Source organism: Capsicum annuum, chromosome 6, assembly GCF_002878395.1.
Source record: "Capsicum annuum cultivar UCD-10X-F1 chromosome 6, UCD10Xv1.1, whole genome shotgun sequence".
Lineage (NCBI taxonomy): Eukaryota > Viridiplantae > Streptophyta > Magnoliopsida > Solanales > Solanaceae > Capsicum > Capsicum annuum.
This window is the reverse complement of record NC_061116.1, coordinates 19,715,441-19,732,501: the sequence shown is the minus strand read 5'-3', so window position 1 is coordinate 19,732,501 and position 17,061 is coordinate 19,715,441.

Here is a 17,061-nt window from a genome sequence, read left to right as displayed (position 1 = left end):
TGAAATTAGCAATATCTAATATGTGCTACATAGATGAATATACATGTACATTCAAAGAATATTATTATAAGGAAAATATAATATAGAAAAGAGTAAGGAGATAAGGAGATTATATTTTAGCAAACTACCTAAACCATTTAGTTCAAAAATAATAAAAAGTTGGGATGAAACAAAAATAGTAGATACTCTAGGAGCAAGGATAAAATTTTTACAACAATGGTATAGGAATATATGTGAAAAATATAGGGAAGAGTTAAAAATGGAAAAAACATTAAGAAAAAATTTAGCATATTGCAAATATAAAATAGCACCCCAATTTGGATGTGAAGAAAAATACTACAAGAAGAGAAAAAAACATAAGAAATATAATAAATATAAGAAATCCCAATATAAATATAAAAAACCAAGATATTACATAAAATACTATAGACATAAAAGACCATATAGAATGAAGAAATCTATAAAAGAATGTAAATGTTATAATTGTGGAAAATTAGGACATTTAACTAAAGATTGTAAAGTGCCCAAAGATCCAAAAAAAAACAAATATCAGCAATAAAGATAAAAAATACAGAATATATGCAAATAGATTATATAGATTATGAATTACAAAGTGAAGATAGTATATATGAAATCTCAGAAAATGAAACAGATAACGAAATAGATAGCGAATTAGATGAATTAAATGACTGAAGAAAGTATACAAATAATAAAAAAGAAAGAATATTTAAATGAAGAAGAAACAAACCAAAAAATTATATTTGATAGTAATATATTTTAAGAAATAAAAGGAAAAGAATTAGATTTAAGTGTAGAAATAATATTTAAAATACCAACAATAAGGAATATATTTAATAGACAAAAAGAAGAATACTACGTAGTAAGCTAAAAAGAACATATAATAGATTGTAGATACGCGAAAGGAAAAGCTAGTATACCACTAGTAACAAAAAGAATAGTTAATAAGGAAATACAGGATATAAAAAGTAAAGACCAAATAAAATATGTACACCTCGGAGGAACAAAAATATTAATAAAAGCATGTTTTTGAGAAGGAATAAATACACCAACAGAACTATATTTAGCAGATGATAGGATCGTAAAACCTATAGAAAAAATCATAATTAGTGCTATAAGAGGGAATCTAATATACCAAAAATTTAAATTTATAATAAGTGCAAATTATTAAGAACCAATAACAGATAAAAATATAGATAAGTCATTAGTACTATACTGGAAAATATCAGAAATAGAGTTAACTCCAAAACTAAAATATTTACAGCAAGATGTAAAAAATTATATGTATTAACAACAAAGCATAAAATAACTGAAAAAATAAAATAAATAACATAGAAATAGAAAGCTCTTTTGAGCAATTTGTAAAAATCATAGATAATAATGATTATAGCTACCAAAATATAGATATAGGAGAAGATTTAGAAATAGTAAATGAAAGAATAGGAGGAACACCAAGAAGAATATCTTATAAAAAATTAGAACCATCAAAAAGAAAAGCATATGAGATAACTCCAAAAACTAACCTAACTCAATATTATATAATAGGAACAATAGACGAAAAAGAATATTTAATACTAATAAGCACAGGACAAGAAGATAATTATATAATGAAATACATAGTAAAAATTGAAGAAATTAAAACAAATAATGATAAATGTCCAGACTTGAAAAGAAACCTAATAATTATTAAAAATACGACTGAAAAAGAAATTATAATAGGAGTCAGAAAGATAAAAATTGAATTTGAAGTAAAAGAAGAAACACAAAAAAGAGATATAATATTAGGAATAAAATGGTTGGAACAAGTAAAACCATACAATATAGAACATAGCCAATTAACCATAACGTATAATAAAGAAAAATTGTTGATAAAAAGAGCTTTAATATAAAAATATATGTACTCATGAAGATTATAGTAGAAAGATATTATAATAGATATTATACACCAATGATAGATACAGGTGCAGAAGCCAATTTATGTAGATATAACTGTTTACCAGAAAGTAAATGGAATAAGTTAAAAACACCAATAATAGTCAAAGGATTTAATAATGAAGGAAGTCTAATTACATATAAAGCTAGGAATGTAAAAATACAAATATGGGATAAAATATTAATAATAGAAGAATTTTATAATTACGAACTAACATCAAAAGATATGTTTTTAGGAATGTCATTCTTAGACAAACTATATCCATACATAATAACTAAAACACACTGGTGGTTTACAATACCATGTAAACAAAAGGTAAGAGAAAAAATAGTTATTAATAAAATAAGAAAGAAAACAAATTGGATAAAAGGAAGTGAAAAAATTACACAAAAATTAGAAAATATAAAAACTACTGAAGACACAATAGAGTTAATCATATTCTCAATATATAAGGAAGAAATGACCATATTTTCAATAGATAAGGTAGAAATAATTAAGAATAAATTAAAGCAACTGTATAGTAAAAATCTACTAAAAGGATGGGAAAAACATAAAACTACCGTAAAAATTAAGCTAATAAATAAGGATACCAAAAACCACTAACATATAATTTTGACAATCTAAAAGACTTTGAAATGCATATAAATGAACTATTAGAAAAACAATATATAAACAAAGTTAATAACAAACACACTAGCCCAACATTTATAGTAAATAAAAATAGTGAACAAAAACGAGGAAAAAGTAGAGTGGTTATTGACTATAGGAATCTAAATGCAAAAACTATAACATAAAATTACACAATACCAAACAAAATACTAAAAATAAGAAGAAGAATCTATGAATGGAATGTGCCACAATGATTTTATGAATGGAATGTGTTACCATTTGGATATAAAAATGCACCAGGTAGGTATCAACATTTTATGGATAATTATTTTAAACAACTACCTAATTGTATAGTGTATATAGACCATATATTACTATATTTGAAAACTAAAGATGAACATCTAAAGTTATTAGAACAATTTACAAATATAATAGAAAATTCAGGAATAAGCCTAAGTGAGAAAAAGGCAGAAATAATGAAAAACCAGATAGAATTCTTAGGAATACAAATAGATAAAAACGGAGTAAAAATTCAACAGCATATAGTACAAAAAAATAATAAATTCAAAAGAAGTATTAGATACAAAAAAGAAATTACAATCATTTTTAGGATTAGTAAACCAGGTAAGAGAACATATACCAAAACTAGCAGAGAATTTAAAACCATTACAAAAGAAATTAAAAAATGACGTAGAATATAATTATAGTGAAGAAGATAAAAAACAAGTACAAAAAATAAAGATACTTTGTAAAAAACTACCTAAATTACAATTTCCAGATGAAAATAAGAATTTTACGTATATAGTAGAAGATGCAAGTGAGTATAGCTATGGAGGAGTACTCAAATACAGGTATGAAAACGAAAAAATAGAACATCATTGTAGATATTATTCAGGAATATTTAATGAAACAGAAGTAAAATGGGAAATAAATAGGAAAGAATTATGTTCATTATATAAATGTTTATTAGCATTTGAACCATATATTGTATATAACAAATTTATTGTACGAACAGATAATATAGAGGTACGATGGTGGCTAAATAAGAAAATACAAAATTCAGTTACAAGAAAAGAAATATGGAGATTGGTATTAAATATATTGAACTTTACATTTACAGTTGAAATAATTAATACTAACAAGAATGTTATTGCAGATTACATATCAAGACAAAGCTACATAGACTGATATAATAGAAAATGATTCACTAGAAGAAATACTCAAAACCTTAACTGCACTTTCAATGAAGGTGGACAGTATGGGCAATGAGGTAGAAAAGCTAAAGACTAATGAAGGTAAACTGAATTCTAAAGCTACAAGTTAGCCGCATGACTATAAAAATGCAGAGCTATGTCGATCGGAAGGTATCAAAAATCCAAAGCTAAAAGGAGACATTAGGACACTCCATAAAAACCAATAACCTTTATCAATCTACATCTCCAGGTACAAGCAAAGGAGTTACCACACAAGGATTGAATCTAAACAAGATATTTAATAAACCATTTATACCAAAAATACAAAATGACCCTTTATTCGTACCCCCACAAACTACCACATATCTAGAAAGTCTTAACCAAGACAAAAAGGCTTATAACCATATAACCAAGTCATATATAAAAAATAGCCACAAGATACAAACTTATTTAAATCTTAAACCCAGAGCTATAAATATCCAATAACCAAACATAGACTATATAACTCAAAAACTACAAGGATACAACAAGTTAATTGCACTACCAAAAACCAATCCAAACTTAGCTAGAACTTGTTTTAGTTACGGACTACTAAATACCGTATATACCCAAGACGGAAACGAATTAACAGCCATACCAGAAATATACAGAACATTCACTACTTACAAAAAAATAACCAAAGGAAACCTATTTTTTATAAAGTTTTATACTGCCCTAGCAGATATATTATATGATAAAATTAAACCAGTTATACAAGTTGTAAAGATCGGATTAACTAGAGATATGATTATTTCAGAAGATATTGGACAACAACAAAAAATACCTAAGGTAGAAATACCAGATTTCTACGTAAATAAATGAGTTATTGGGATATCTACGATTATTCAAGAGCTAGCAAATAATCATATCATTGGAAACCCTATATGGAGTTACTATTCGCGAGACCATCTAATGATCTATTCAAATTCGAGGGAGCTACTGTAGTCAGCTATGGAAGTAGTCCAAAGATGGATTATGACATTACTCAATCCAGAAAAACAACCAACTGCAAGAGGAATTAAGAAGGAATTTATTTCAGAAGAGTATTGACAAGATATTGTAAATTAATAGAACACAAATATCCAGATCACCTATGCTCAAAATGCAATGGAAAAAATAATGTGATTTCGAAAGTCCAACTAGAGTGAAAGAAGATAAAAACAAAAGAAAGGCCAGTCGGAAGATAGATAATAGGAGATAGAAAGCAACATAAAGAAGGACGAACCAATTAAAAAATAAAAGCAGAAGACAAGATAAAAAGCTATGTAATTAGCCTTTTTGACTTTTTTGGACCTATTATATAGCCTTTTTGACTTTTAAGACGTAAATTATTGAATAGCCATTATTAGTTTTTGTCTTTTAGGAATAGCTTTAGGATTTTCATTACTTTTTGACTTTTGAGACATGTAAATTATTATTGGTTTTATTACTTTTTCAAAAGTAGGATAGGTGTAGGATAGGAATATTTTATGTTTTTCTTTCTTAGAGATTTTAAATAGAAGAGCCATTGGTAATCTAAGGAAAGACTTTCTACACGGAACGCAAGCCTCCTTGTACACAACAAAAATTCTCTTAAATATTTAATAAAGATATTCAGTTTGATAATTAGCTATGGAAAATCAAAGCTCAGAATCCTCAAATCTACAAAAATAGATATTTTCATTTATAATTATGAATTGCTAAATTCATAAATTCGTGATAATCATGATATAATAAAATAAGTTCATATTAGTTACTATATATTAGAATTATTCGAAAGAAAATATTTTACGAATTTTATTAGCAAAGAGGAAAAGGAAAAAAATTCCCAGAACTATGCCATCCTAAAGGTGAAACTAGTAAGGCAGAGAAGCCGTGATAAGGTACTAACCAGAGTCGAGGCGCTGTTTAGGGAAGAAGTATCCAAACATACCATGGTAAAAGTGACAGAGGAACATAATTATCTAAGGATAATCTAGTACATAGTGATCTAAGATGATCATATTTTGTTATGTATATGATTGAAAGAAATATCTTGAAATGAGCATCATATGAAATAAAATGACTAACTACTTATCTGATGAGATGATAGATAGATTTAAGATACATGTTTTGTATATACTTAAGGATATAGAAATAATAGAAATCAGAAAACTCATATGGGAAAAGATATTTGATTTTAAAGATGAGTTACTAAATACTGAATGGATAGAACACGGGTTAGAAAATATACATTTTGATGCTAGATATTGTTATTCAGATTGGTATTACTCGGACTAAAATGATAAATTACGAATACTTAGATTATTGGAGGAGAGATATGGAGCAAATAAGATTGATAGAAATACTTATAAAAAAGAATCTACTTGACTACATAAAAACTAGAAATATGGAACATATAGTATACCTTAAAAATAATATAGAAGAATTAATAAGTTTAAAACAAATAACTAAAGAATGCTATGACATAGCATTTCAACAAACATGATAGAAGCAGTATCCAAGTACCCCCCCTCCCCCCAAATTGGTATCAGAGCTAATGAATAATATAGACTAATCCAAAAAGTATAAGGAACTAAAATAGATATTATCTGAGAAACAAAGAGAATTAAAAATAAGAAGAGAAAGACTACAGTATAATTTAATTATTGGAGTATGTCAAAAATCAATAAAAGCGCAAAAAGAAGAAATATCATATTTAGAATCTCCAATAGATAACCTAGAATATATATATATATATATATCAACATGACTTATATACCATCAAAAAGATAAAATGAATAAAGAAGAATTCATAATAGATGAAAAAAATATGAAAATCATGAAGGATTAAAAATAAAAATAGTATTTTCTAATTTAGGAAGAAGATATAAGAAAATAGGTGAACATTTATATTTAATGTTAGGAAAAAATAATTAAAATTAGAAGATAAACTAACAGCTATGGTAAGAATAGCAATATAAAATGAAGAAATAGATCGGAAAAGAGAAATAGAAAAAATAAAACAACAAACTATTGATGAAATACAAAAAATAGAAGAAATAAAAAATAATAGGATTATTGAGTTAGAAAAATAATTACAAATACTAAAAGATCTATATGAAAAAAGACAAAGAGAAAAAGATGAAAAGGATAAAGAACAGAAACTACTAGATGAAATAGACCAATTTAAAGAAAAATTACAAATAAAAAATGAAGTATTAAAGACCAATGAATTAGAAATAAATACAATAGATACTGAAAAAATTAATGATTATGATTTAGAAGATAATGAAACATATACAGAAATTTTAGAAAGAATAAAAGATCTAGAAATTAAATAAAAATAAAAAGCAATTACTAAAAATATAGAAGAAACAAAAACAGAAGTAAATATTCTTGATACAAAAAATGACGAAAACATAATACCTAGTACATCATAAATAAGAAAATCAAAATATAATTACAAAAATAAGTACAATCGAAAAAATGATTATAGATGGACACCAAAACAAATAGTTAATAAAAATTACAACTTCTTAGATTTAAACTGTGTAATAGATACAAATAAGACGATACAATTATGGGTAGGATATATATCAAAATAATTACTAGATAATAGCATAGACACAGCAGATACACCAGAATATATAGAAAGAACATTAATAGGAACAGTAAAATTATGTCTATCAAATTTAACTGAGGAAAGTAAAAAGATACTAAGATCTGATAAAAATACAAAAGGAACAACTAAAGCATCACCCATAGAAATATTAAAAAAAATATGAAACGTCTATAAGAAATGAATTTAGTAACATGAAAACAGAAGAAGAGAAAAATATAGAAAAGGATACAAATAGAAATTTAATGTTGAAATTAGCAATATGAAATATGTGCTACATAGATGAATATACATGTGCATTCAAAGAATATTATTATAAGGGAAAATATAATATAGAAGAGAGTAAGGAAATAAGGAGATTATAATTTAGCAAACTACCTGAACCATTTAGTTCAAAAATAATAAAAATTTAGGATGAAGGAAAAATAGTAGATACTCTAGGAGCAAGGATAAAATTTTTACAACAATGGTATAGGAATATATGTGAAAAATATAGGGGAGAATTAAAAATAAAAAAAATATTAATAAAAAATTAGCATATTGCAAAGAGAAAATAGCATCCCAATTTGGATGTGAAGAAAAATATTACAAGAATAGAAAAAGACATAAGAAATATAATAAATATAAGAAATCTTATCATTCAGAAGTTTTACGAAAGGGCAAGTTTGTAAATTGATATTTGGGCATTAATTTGAGGCAAGTTGAGACTTTTCCATAGAATCATTTTCAAATTGTTTATTTGAATATTTGTTAGTTATGTGTAATGGGGGTAATGGAAATTGGGGGTCCCATATTGGTGATTATGACGAGTATCTATGTGGGTACCGGTATTGTTTGAGGGGATAAAAAATAAGTTAATTGTATGTTTGAACTGTTTTGAGAATACTCTTACTTGATAAGTTAAGTTGATTTTGAAATTGAAATCTGATCTGACTTGAGACACGAAGTGCTTTGCTTGACTTTACTGTTTATTTGGGATCGGGGTTGCATGCCTTCACATCATGTATTGCATTTTATATGAGATCAGAGTGCACGTTTGCACAGTATTATATATATTTATTGAGAACAAAGTACACACCTGGACCGTATTATATATTTGTATTGGGATCAGAGTGCAGGCCTGCACAGTATTATATATATTTATTGGGATCGGAGTGTACTCCTGCATAGTATATTTATTGGGATCGGAGTGCACGCCTACATAGTATTTGCATTTGCATTACATTTCATCGCATTGCATGGATTCATTTGGTTCAGATTGGTTAAAGTATATTTGTTTACCTTGTACTTATTGTGTATGTGTTATTTATTTCACAGGATTAAGAAATTGTTTAATTGTGGTATGATATCCTTATGACAGTTACACTTGACTATTCAGTTAGATTAAGGTGGTCTTCCTAAGCGCAGGTTGGGTGTTTTTGTTTAGATTATTTATGTAGTGTCACTCGTCACCACTTTGAATTAGGGTCGATAGAGGATACTTGCTGAGTACGCGTAGTTCTGTACCACTCTTGTTTTTTTTGCACCCTACGTGTAGGTACAAATTTGATGACCTCTAGCTATTAATCCCTATGGTTCTTTCTTTTCTAGCATCATCAGAGATTCAAGGTAGTTGCTATAGGCTTTAGAGACTACTGAAATATCCTTCGCCTTATTCTTATGCATTTTTTTTGCATTTTGAAAGACTCAAACTTTCTTTTGGTTCTATATTTTAGTGGCTTATATTAATGACTTCTAGACTTGGGATCATCTTTGATTTGATTTTACTAGTCTATTTATCTACTTATGAGATTATTCAGGATTGATTATATTATTACTTTCTTCCGCTTCTATAAGTTTGAGACGTTGTTCTTAGAATTGGATTTTTTGCTTACCTATCACAAAGGATGGAATAGGTCCCATCACGGTCCTAAATTTGGGTCGTGACAGAGGGTATCAGAGCCCCAGGTTTATTGGTCTCACAAATACAAGTCGAGTCTCATAGATCGGTGTAGAGACATCTGTTACATACCTTTGAGAGACTATAAGACTTTAGGAAACATTTATTTATTCTCTTTTATCATGTAATTTTGATCTTTTAACTTGAAATACTGAAATTTTTATCTTATTCTCTCACAGATGGTGAGGACTCGTGTACCTCGAGATTGCGGTCAGGATCACCCACCAGCCCTCGAGCCGATTGCTTGAGAGGGGTACCTAGATTGGATAGGAGATACGATAGGGGCAGAGTTTGTGGTACAGACAGAGCTCGAAGAGCTACCCAGACTCTTGGTAAGGAAGGGTCTCTCGAGACTGAGTTTGAGATAGGTGATCATGGTGTTCGTGTTCCAGCTAATAATGTGGGCCCAGGTCAGGCACCACCAAGGTTTCCTACTATATCGCATCTTCAGAATACCTAGGATAAAATGTTAGGTGTTTTGGAGACTATAGTTTAGGGAAGTGGATCACTTGGTACCCCGTAGGGTTCAGATGTTACGGTGGGGGCGCAGACCCCAGATCAACAACCTATTCTGATCTATTAGGGTCTAGTGGTTCAGCCATCACCAAGGTATGATGGTATGCCATTACCAGGGGTTGGAGCTACCAGTATAAGTATGACATTTATATTTGATGAGGAGCAGCAGCGGTTTGAGAGGTTTAAGAAGATGGACCCACTACAGTTTCCAAGTGATCTACGTGAGAATGCCTATGAATTTCTGGTCAGTTGCCATAAGCGACTTCTGAGTGTGGGATTGGTTGACTCCCATGGGTTATAGATATTTGGTGCTGCCAAGCAATTGTGGTGCTCTTATATTGACACCAAGCCAGTAGGTTCTCCACCGATTACTTGGGCTATATTTGCACAGGCCTTCCTTGATAGATTCATTCCTTGTAGCTTTAGGGAGAAGTGTAGGCATCAGTTTAAGAATCTCATACAGAAGGGCATTTCTGAGGCTAATTACGAGAGACTATTTTATGCCTTAGCCCGTTATGCTATGGTGATCTTTCCAGATGAGCCCGAGATGATTAGGTGGTTTATGAGGGGTTTGACTCTTAGGATCAGAGAGGTCGTGTTTGTTGTAGCCCAATCTGTGGCTTCTCTTCAGAGGGTGGTTTATTTGGCAAAGAAGTTTGAGTTAATGCATCGTGACCTCATTTCTATTGATTTCATAACATAACATCCTTGTATCTCCTCTCCAAAACCCCTAATCATCTCTCTACAAGAAAGAGGGGAGACAATACCTAGGGTTTTAGCAATTTAATATTTAAGGGTCCAATTTCTTTACGTTCTCTTCAATTTTTCTCTGTCAAAAGGTATGTGGAACTATTCGAAATCTCATAAGCATAATATTTAATATCTTTTTCAAACTTTAGAGTATATATGTATGTACGTATAATATGAGTTTTAAAATTGTTAAAGAGCATGCATTGTAAACCTTGCTTTATGATGAAATCTTGTTTAAACTATGAGGGGTTTCCATAAACATGAATTATATTCATATGTATGAATGTTATGAGTTTTGAGAAGTTATATGAGAGCATGATTTGCGAAATTCCCTCTCTTGTTATGAAATCCATTCTCTTAATGTTCTATTAGTGTTTATATGAATGGTTGAAAGATTGAGTTCAAATGTTTCACCATCAATTATGTATTTGCATTCCTTTATAATCCAATAAGAGTGTATTTTTATTAATTTATAAATGCTTTTGTGTCGTAATGGATAAATTGCATGTGCTTGATGAAAGAGATAACCATAATATGTTAAGTTATTAAAAAAAGAGTATTTTGCATGAGTTTTACATGATTTGAAATAAGAACTCTCTTATATTGATTAAATATTTTGGTGGTCCAATAACATGTTTTCTAATGAAAGGATTAAGATATGATAAGATATATCTTATATGACTTGCAAGTTTTGGTATAATGATACCATATCAGATAAATGCTAGACTAGACTCAAACCAGACTAGACTTCAAAATTTTCAAACATCAGATCATTTTTTGAGGAAGATACATTTTTTAAAAGACTAAAATTAGGCTTAAAGAGAGTTAGATGGTTAATCAAAGAAAGATTATGATTTGCATTTTGGACACATGAATGTCCAATGTATACTTGCCTTCGAGCACTGGTATACTAGACTAGTATGTTGGACCCCGATCATTGCGGTAAACTTGGATTTGGCAGCTTGGGCGATGAGTTAATGATGATTCCAGATAACTCATGGGATTATACACTTTTAGGGTGTACCATTTAGGTCAGAAGTAATACAAGGAGTTGAGTTAGTGTTTAAGAAGAATGGTTGAAGCTCATTAAATTATTATGATATATTTTCAATTGGGTTATGCTGACATATTTTTATGAAATTCTCTCACTTATTTTATACAAAATATATTTTATATTTTTGGATGTTCTTCATACCAGTACTTTTGATTATTGACCCCTTTAAAGTACAGGTTCTACGCCTCAGTCGTGTGGTCTATCATATTAGTAGAACATATAGACAATGACAGAGTTGGTGAGCGATCCATTCATATTTTTGGAAGGCATGTTATTCATATATTTATATAATTTAGTTTATGGTCTAGCCTGGGGCCTTGTCCTGGCCTAGATAGTTAGTATTTTGTAGAAGCTTCATAGATGAAATTTACGTATTGTATTGTCATATTTGGTTGATAAATTTTGCATTATAAGTTTCATGTGAATTTTATTATAGCTTCCACACTTGTATTTATGTGTGGATTATACTTATGATAGTCTGCTAAGGGGTCTCTCAGGCCTTCATTATTTAGGATACCCATCACAGCTAGTCCCTTGGCTCGGATCATGAAAATCTTAGTATCAGATCATGATTTATAGTACCAAGGTGTCTACGAAGTCGTGTCTAGTAGAGTCTTTCTTATGGGTGTGTTGTGAACCACAATTATAATTAGGAGGATATCGGACATTTTTGAGTTGTTTCTTATTATTTCATACTCTAGTTTGTGCTATAGCATCGTCCATATAAAAGTTATCCAAATTCCCCTCTTGCCTTAATTTTATGGTCCATGCCTCATTGTCGAGGCGAGACAAGTTCAAGAGTTTAGATTTCTAATGACGTGGTCTATTCTGATTGAGATATTTATAAAGTTATGAAATAGCACAGGGAATTGAGAAGATCCTATTAGTACTTTAGAGTGTGTTGATTTAAGTGTATACCTATATCTAAATCCATCATGCATTTGAGCCAGAGTTATGAAGTGTATTTAATCCTTTCAAAATCCTAGTCGCAGATATGATGCTTAAGGGTAGAGATGTGTAGCAGAATATTGTAATAGTATTTACACTCAATTAGTAGTATATGTTAGGTGTCATAACCTATTGGCAATAAGATGGTCCCAAAGTTAGTAACATGAAGTCATAAGTTTTGAAGTCATAGTGAAAGTAGCTTTTGCGTAAAGAATTTAGTTTTAGTTGTATAACCTTTGAGTGGAGGGTACTATGCCTTTTGTGGTGATTGGTTAATATTGTTGCAAGATTTGTTGACTGTATGGTAGTCTGTAAAGGAAGTGATTGACTATGATTATCATTTACTTAAAATAGAGAAGGCTCTCAAAATGGACAGTCATGGATGTTGTGGGAATTATTTATAGGTTGTGAATTGAAAAAGGTACATTAGCCAATAAGTTATGAGTAGAGACTCGTTGCTGCTTATGAAATATTAAAGCTAGTTGTGATTCATACATGGGTAAGTTGATATGACGTGAGAAGGCATGTAGTAGATTATGTGTTGTAGTAGTAATGTCATGAACGGGTTGTGTTTGTATGTCGTAGTTAAGTGAAATGAGGAATTTGGGTTGATTTCCCAATGTGACCGACTATAGTATGTGGAATGCTTCATCGGTGTTACATGACTGATGCTAGACAAAAATTTTGAACTTTAGATATGGATTGTGTTGGTAAGAATAGTGGCTTAAGAATTTTGATGAATGTTTTGTAGGGATGAAATTAGTCGGTTTGAGACAGCGTGTGAAAGAGTCCTAGGTTGATGACCTATGAGAATTTTGAATGGAAAATTATGATGTGTATGTGTACACAAGGATTAGTCTTAAAATGATGAATTGTGTCTGCATCATTAGATGGGTAAGGTTTAAAAGAATAAGTTGAAGCCCAGGTAGCTTGTTGTCAAACAAGGTCCTAAGTGTATATGTGTCATGTGTGCCTAGTTTATGTTCTTGGAATTCTTATTATGGAGAAGGCTAGGAAGCTTCTACTGCTATATGGTGTTATTTCGAGTTGAATTTAGTAAAATATAGATAGATGATGTGGGCTCTTGGTCTAGTTTTATAAATTTTGTTGAGTTCTGAAATATCCAATTAGGGGTGTAATGCTAGTATACTAAGTAGTGAAGAATTAATTGTTATGTGTTAAGAAGGGTGAACGTGTATCCTTAGAGAGTGTAAGTTACACGGTGATGCTTATGGAACCTTGCAAAAGTTAAGATTAGCATCCCTGAAAGGTTGTGTCTTCATATTATTGCTATCGGGGGGTTTGGCATTCATGTGTAAGGTGATAACCCCACTGTGCTGAGTGTTGTGCTTGAAGATTTAATGAGAGGATACGTCCTAAAGTCTAGGATTGTGACTTTTATCTAAGGGGGGAGATGATGAATTAAGGTAGTTAGCGAATTTTCTAGTGGAAGTAAGTTTTAGGGAAGGGTATGGTAAATCTATTCCTATTCAAGCAAACTCTTCCTACTTAAATTCAATAAGGACATTACACTAAATTTTATGTATTCAAGTCATTCCTATGCTAAGCTTCAAGTTCTCTATGTAACTCGTGTCATGTACTGGCCTCCCAACTAGAAGAGATAATTCCCCTAAAAAATCCAAGATTTTAGGTATTTAAGCTCTATGTTCTAATGTTCATGATCCATAAATCCATGTCTCATATCATGCTTAGTTCTAAGGAACTATGCTTTCTATATTGTACAAATTTATTTTATGTCTGAATTAGTCAAAGTGATAAAGTTTATGCAAACTAATGACTATCCCATCTCAGAAAATAAGAAGCAATAGCACCAACCAACAATCCTTGTCATGTTCCATTAATATATGAACCTCATCTTTATGTTATACTACTCATGATATATACTCTCATGTTTCTTACTGTGGCCAATTCTAAGAACATATGTTGTCTCATGTTTATGGATGAATGACTCTCTTTGTATGATCTAGGCATTTCGATAAATGAAGCACCTCATGCCTATTGTATCGTACCTTCATCTCATGCCCCACCTTGTGTAGAGCAACAAATATAGGTTATAATTGATAGTGTTACTTTATTCTTGATGCTTGTGCTCTACTCCCTTAATGAAACTCCTTAGGATAGTATGGTAGTGGTTATAGAAGCATAGTAATACTTTAGATAAGGGCCTAAACTATAATTAGAAAATGGAGGGCGCACATTAATAGGGAGCACATTAAGCGACGTCAGCTAACATACGCCGACATTGGAAAATGGACCGAAAACTACAGGTGAAGGCGAAACTCACAGCCAATACAACACCTAAAAGACCATCGAAAGTAAAGCTACAACAATCTGTATCAAATATGAAGCTAGTAACTCTAGAACTGGGGGTTCGTCAACAATCTATAGTTCAGCTAGCTGAGAGAGAAAAGGGGGCTAGCAGTGGCTCAGCACCACATGCAACTATAGTCATACTAAAAATTGGGGTTCCTTAGACACTATCTATAGTTTAATTAGATGAATGGGTGGTGGGGACTGGCAGTGGCTCAAAAGTTTTGATGAAAGATCCAACACAAAACTTCTAAATCACTTACACCACCAAAACTCCACCCGAAAATATTAAGGATAGGGAGGTCTCAATGTAGGCGATGAGGAAGCTAACTTTCTTGACAAGCTCCAAACCAGCTGAGGCACAGCTAAGCCATCTTCCGATGATGGGTAATACACTTCAATACTTCCCACCTGGAATGAATAATGAGGTTAAAATGGTTAAGTTAAATCTGGATGAACTAGAGAATCAACAATTGAAATGGGACGGTGCTTTAATAAGATATGTTGTTGGGAATAATCCAAAGTTCAAACAGATGTTACACTTTGTGTATACATTCTTAAAATTTTTGGTAACACCTAGAGTTTTCTTACACAATGATGGATATTTCATAGTTCGGTTTGAAAATGAAGATGATAGAACAAAAGTCCTCAATAATGGGCCATACATGTATGACTATAGAGCATTTGTGTTGAAACCACAGGTACCAAACTTTCAGCAGAGTAAAGAATCTCTGAAACAAGTGCCACTGTGGGTTGCTTTTCCTAACCTACTAATTAAGTACTAGGCTATCAAGAACTTGAGTAGAATAGATAGCTACTTAGGTAAACTAATATGCACTAATGGCCTAACTGCTGGGGAGGACAGTATTTCATATGATATAATGCTAATAGAAATAGATATAACACAACCATTACCTGAACATATGTTGATTAAAGAACCTGATGGTAATACTAGAAGGCAGGACTTGGACTACAACTAGTGGCTGGAGTACTTTTAAGACTTCATGGTTCTAGGACATGAGACATATAAATGCACCTTAAAGAAACAAGCAAAACAGCACCCTGAACCTCGTAAACCAGCACTAGCACATAAGAAGAGTATAGGTCCCCCATAATTGTTGTGAAAGACTATTCCTACAATTGCACAGAGTATAGATTCTATAGTTATTGATACTGATGAATTACAAGAACATGAGGCTAGGAGTATTAAGGGGAAAGAGCAAGTACGGGAAATATAGGCTGCAAAGTCAAATACAGGTTGTAGCAAAGTCAGGGGACGAGAGGAAAAAGATATCCATGAGGCATTGAGACTCATCTTATTGGGAGTTATCAAGGATCCTGGTCAGCCCTCCAAGGCTCCAACAAGATTTTATGCTCCTGGAATATAAGAAGGCAGAATCAGCCCTTTAAGCAGATGGAGTTAAAACTCTTTCTGAGCCACAATAAAATTGATTGGTTAGGTTGCTTAGAAAAAAATAAAGGGTAGTAAAATAAATACCATCACAAAGCCACTGGGTAAGGAATAGATACACACAGCTGACTACAATGTGGATCAAACAGAAACAATATGGCTATGATGGAAGCATCAATACGTTAAGGTCACAATTGAATTAGCTACATCACAATTGGTGTAGTGCTATGTGGAAGATAAAGGACCCATGTTTGCTAATTTCAAGACCTTTGTATATGGATACAATACCTCTATAGGAAGGAAAGACATATATGAGCAGCTGAAAGGAATTCACCATAATATAAATGATCCTTGGGTCATACTAGGTGATTTCAGTATGGGTCTCTCTGTGACTGACAGGCTTAGTGGAGCCCCTATCTAACAAACTGACATAAAGGATTTCCAGGATTGTATAGAGTGGTTAGGATTGGGCATATTACCCAAACGGGGGTGTGACTACACTTGGTGTAATAGAAGAGAAGAAAATGATAGAATATACAACAAGATAGATTAGATACTAGGAAATGCAGCCTAGTTTATAAAGTATGGAGCTCTAAAGGCTGTATTCAAGCAACCGGGGTGTTCAGATCATTGACCAATCACTGTCAACTAAGAAGTGCTAAAACAAAGTACTAAAATACCTTTCATGTTGTTAAATATCCTATTAAACCAAGACAATTTCTAGAACATGGTGAAAGAAA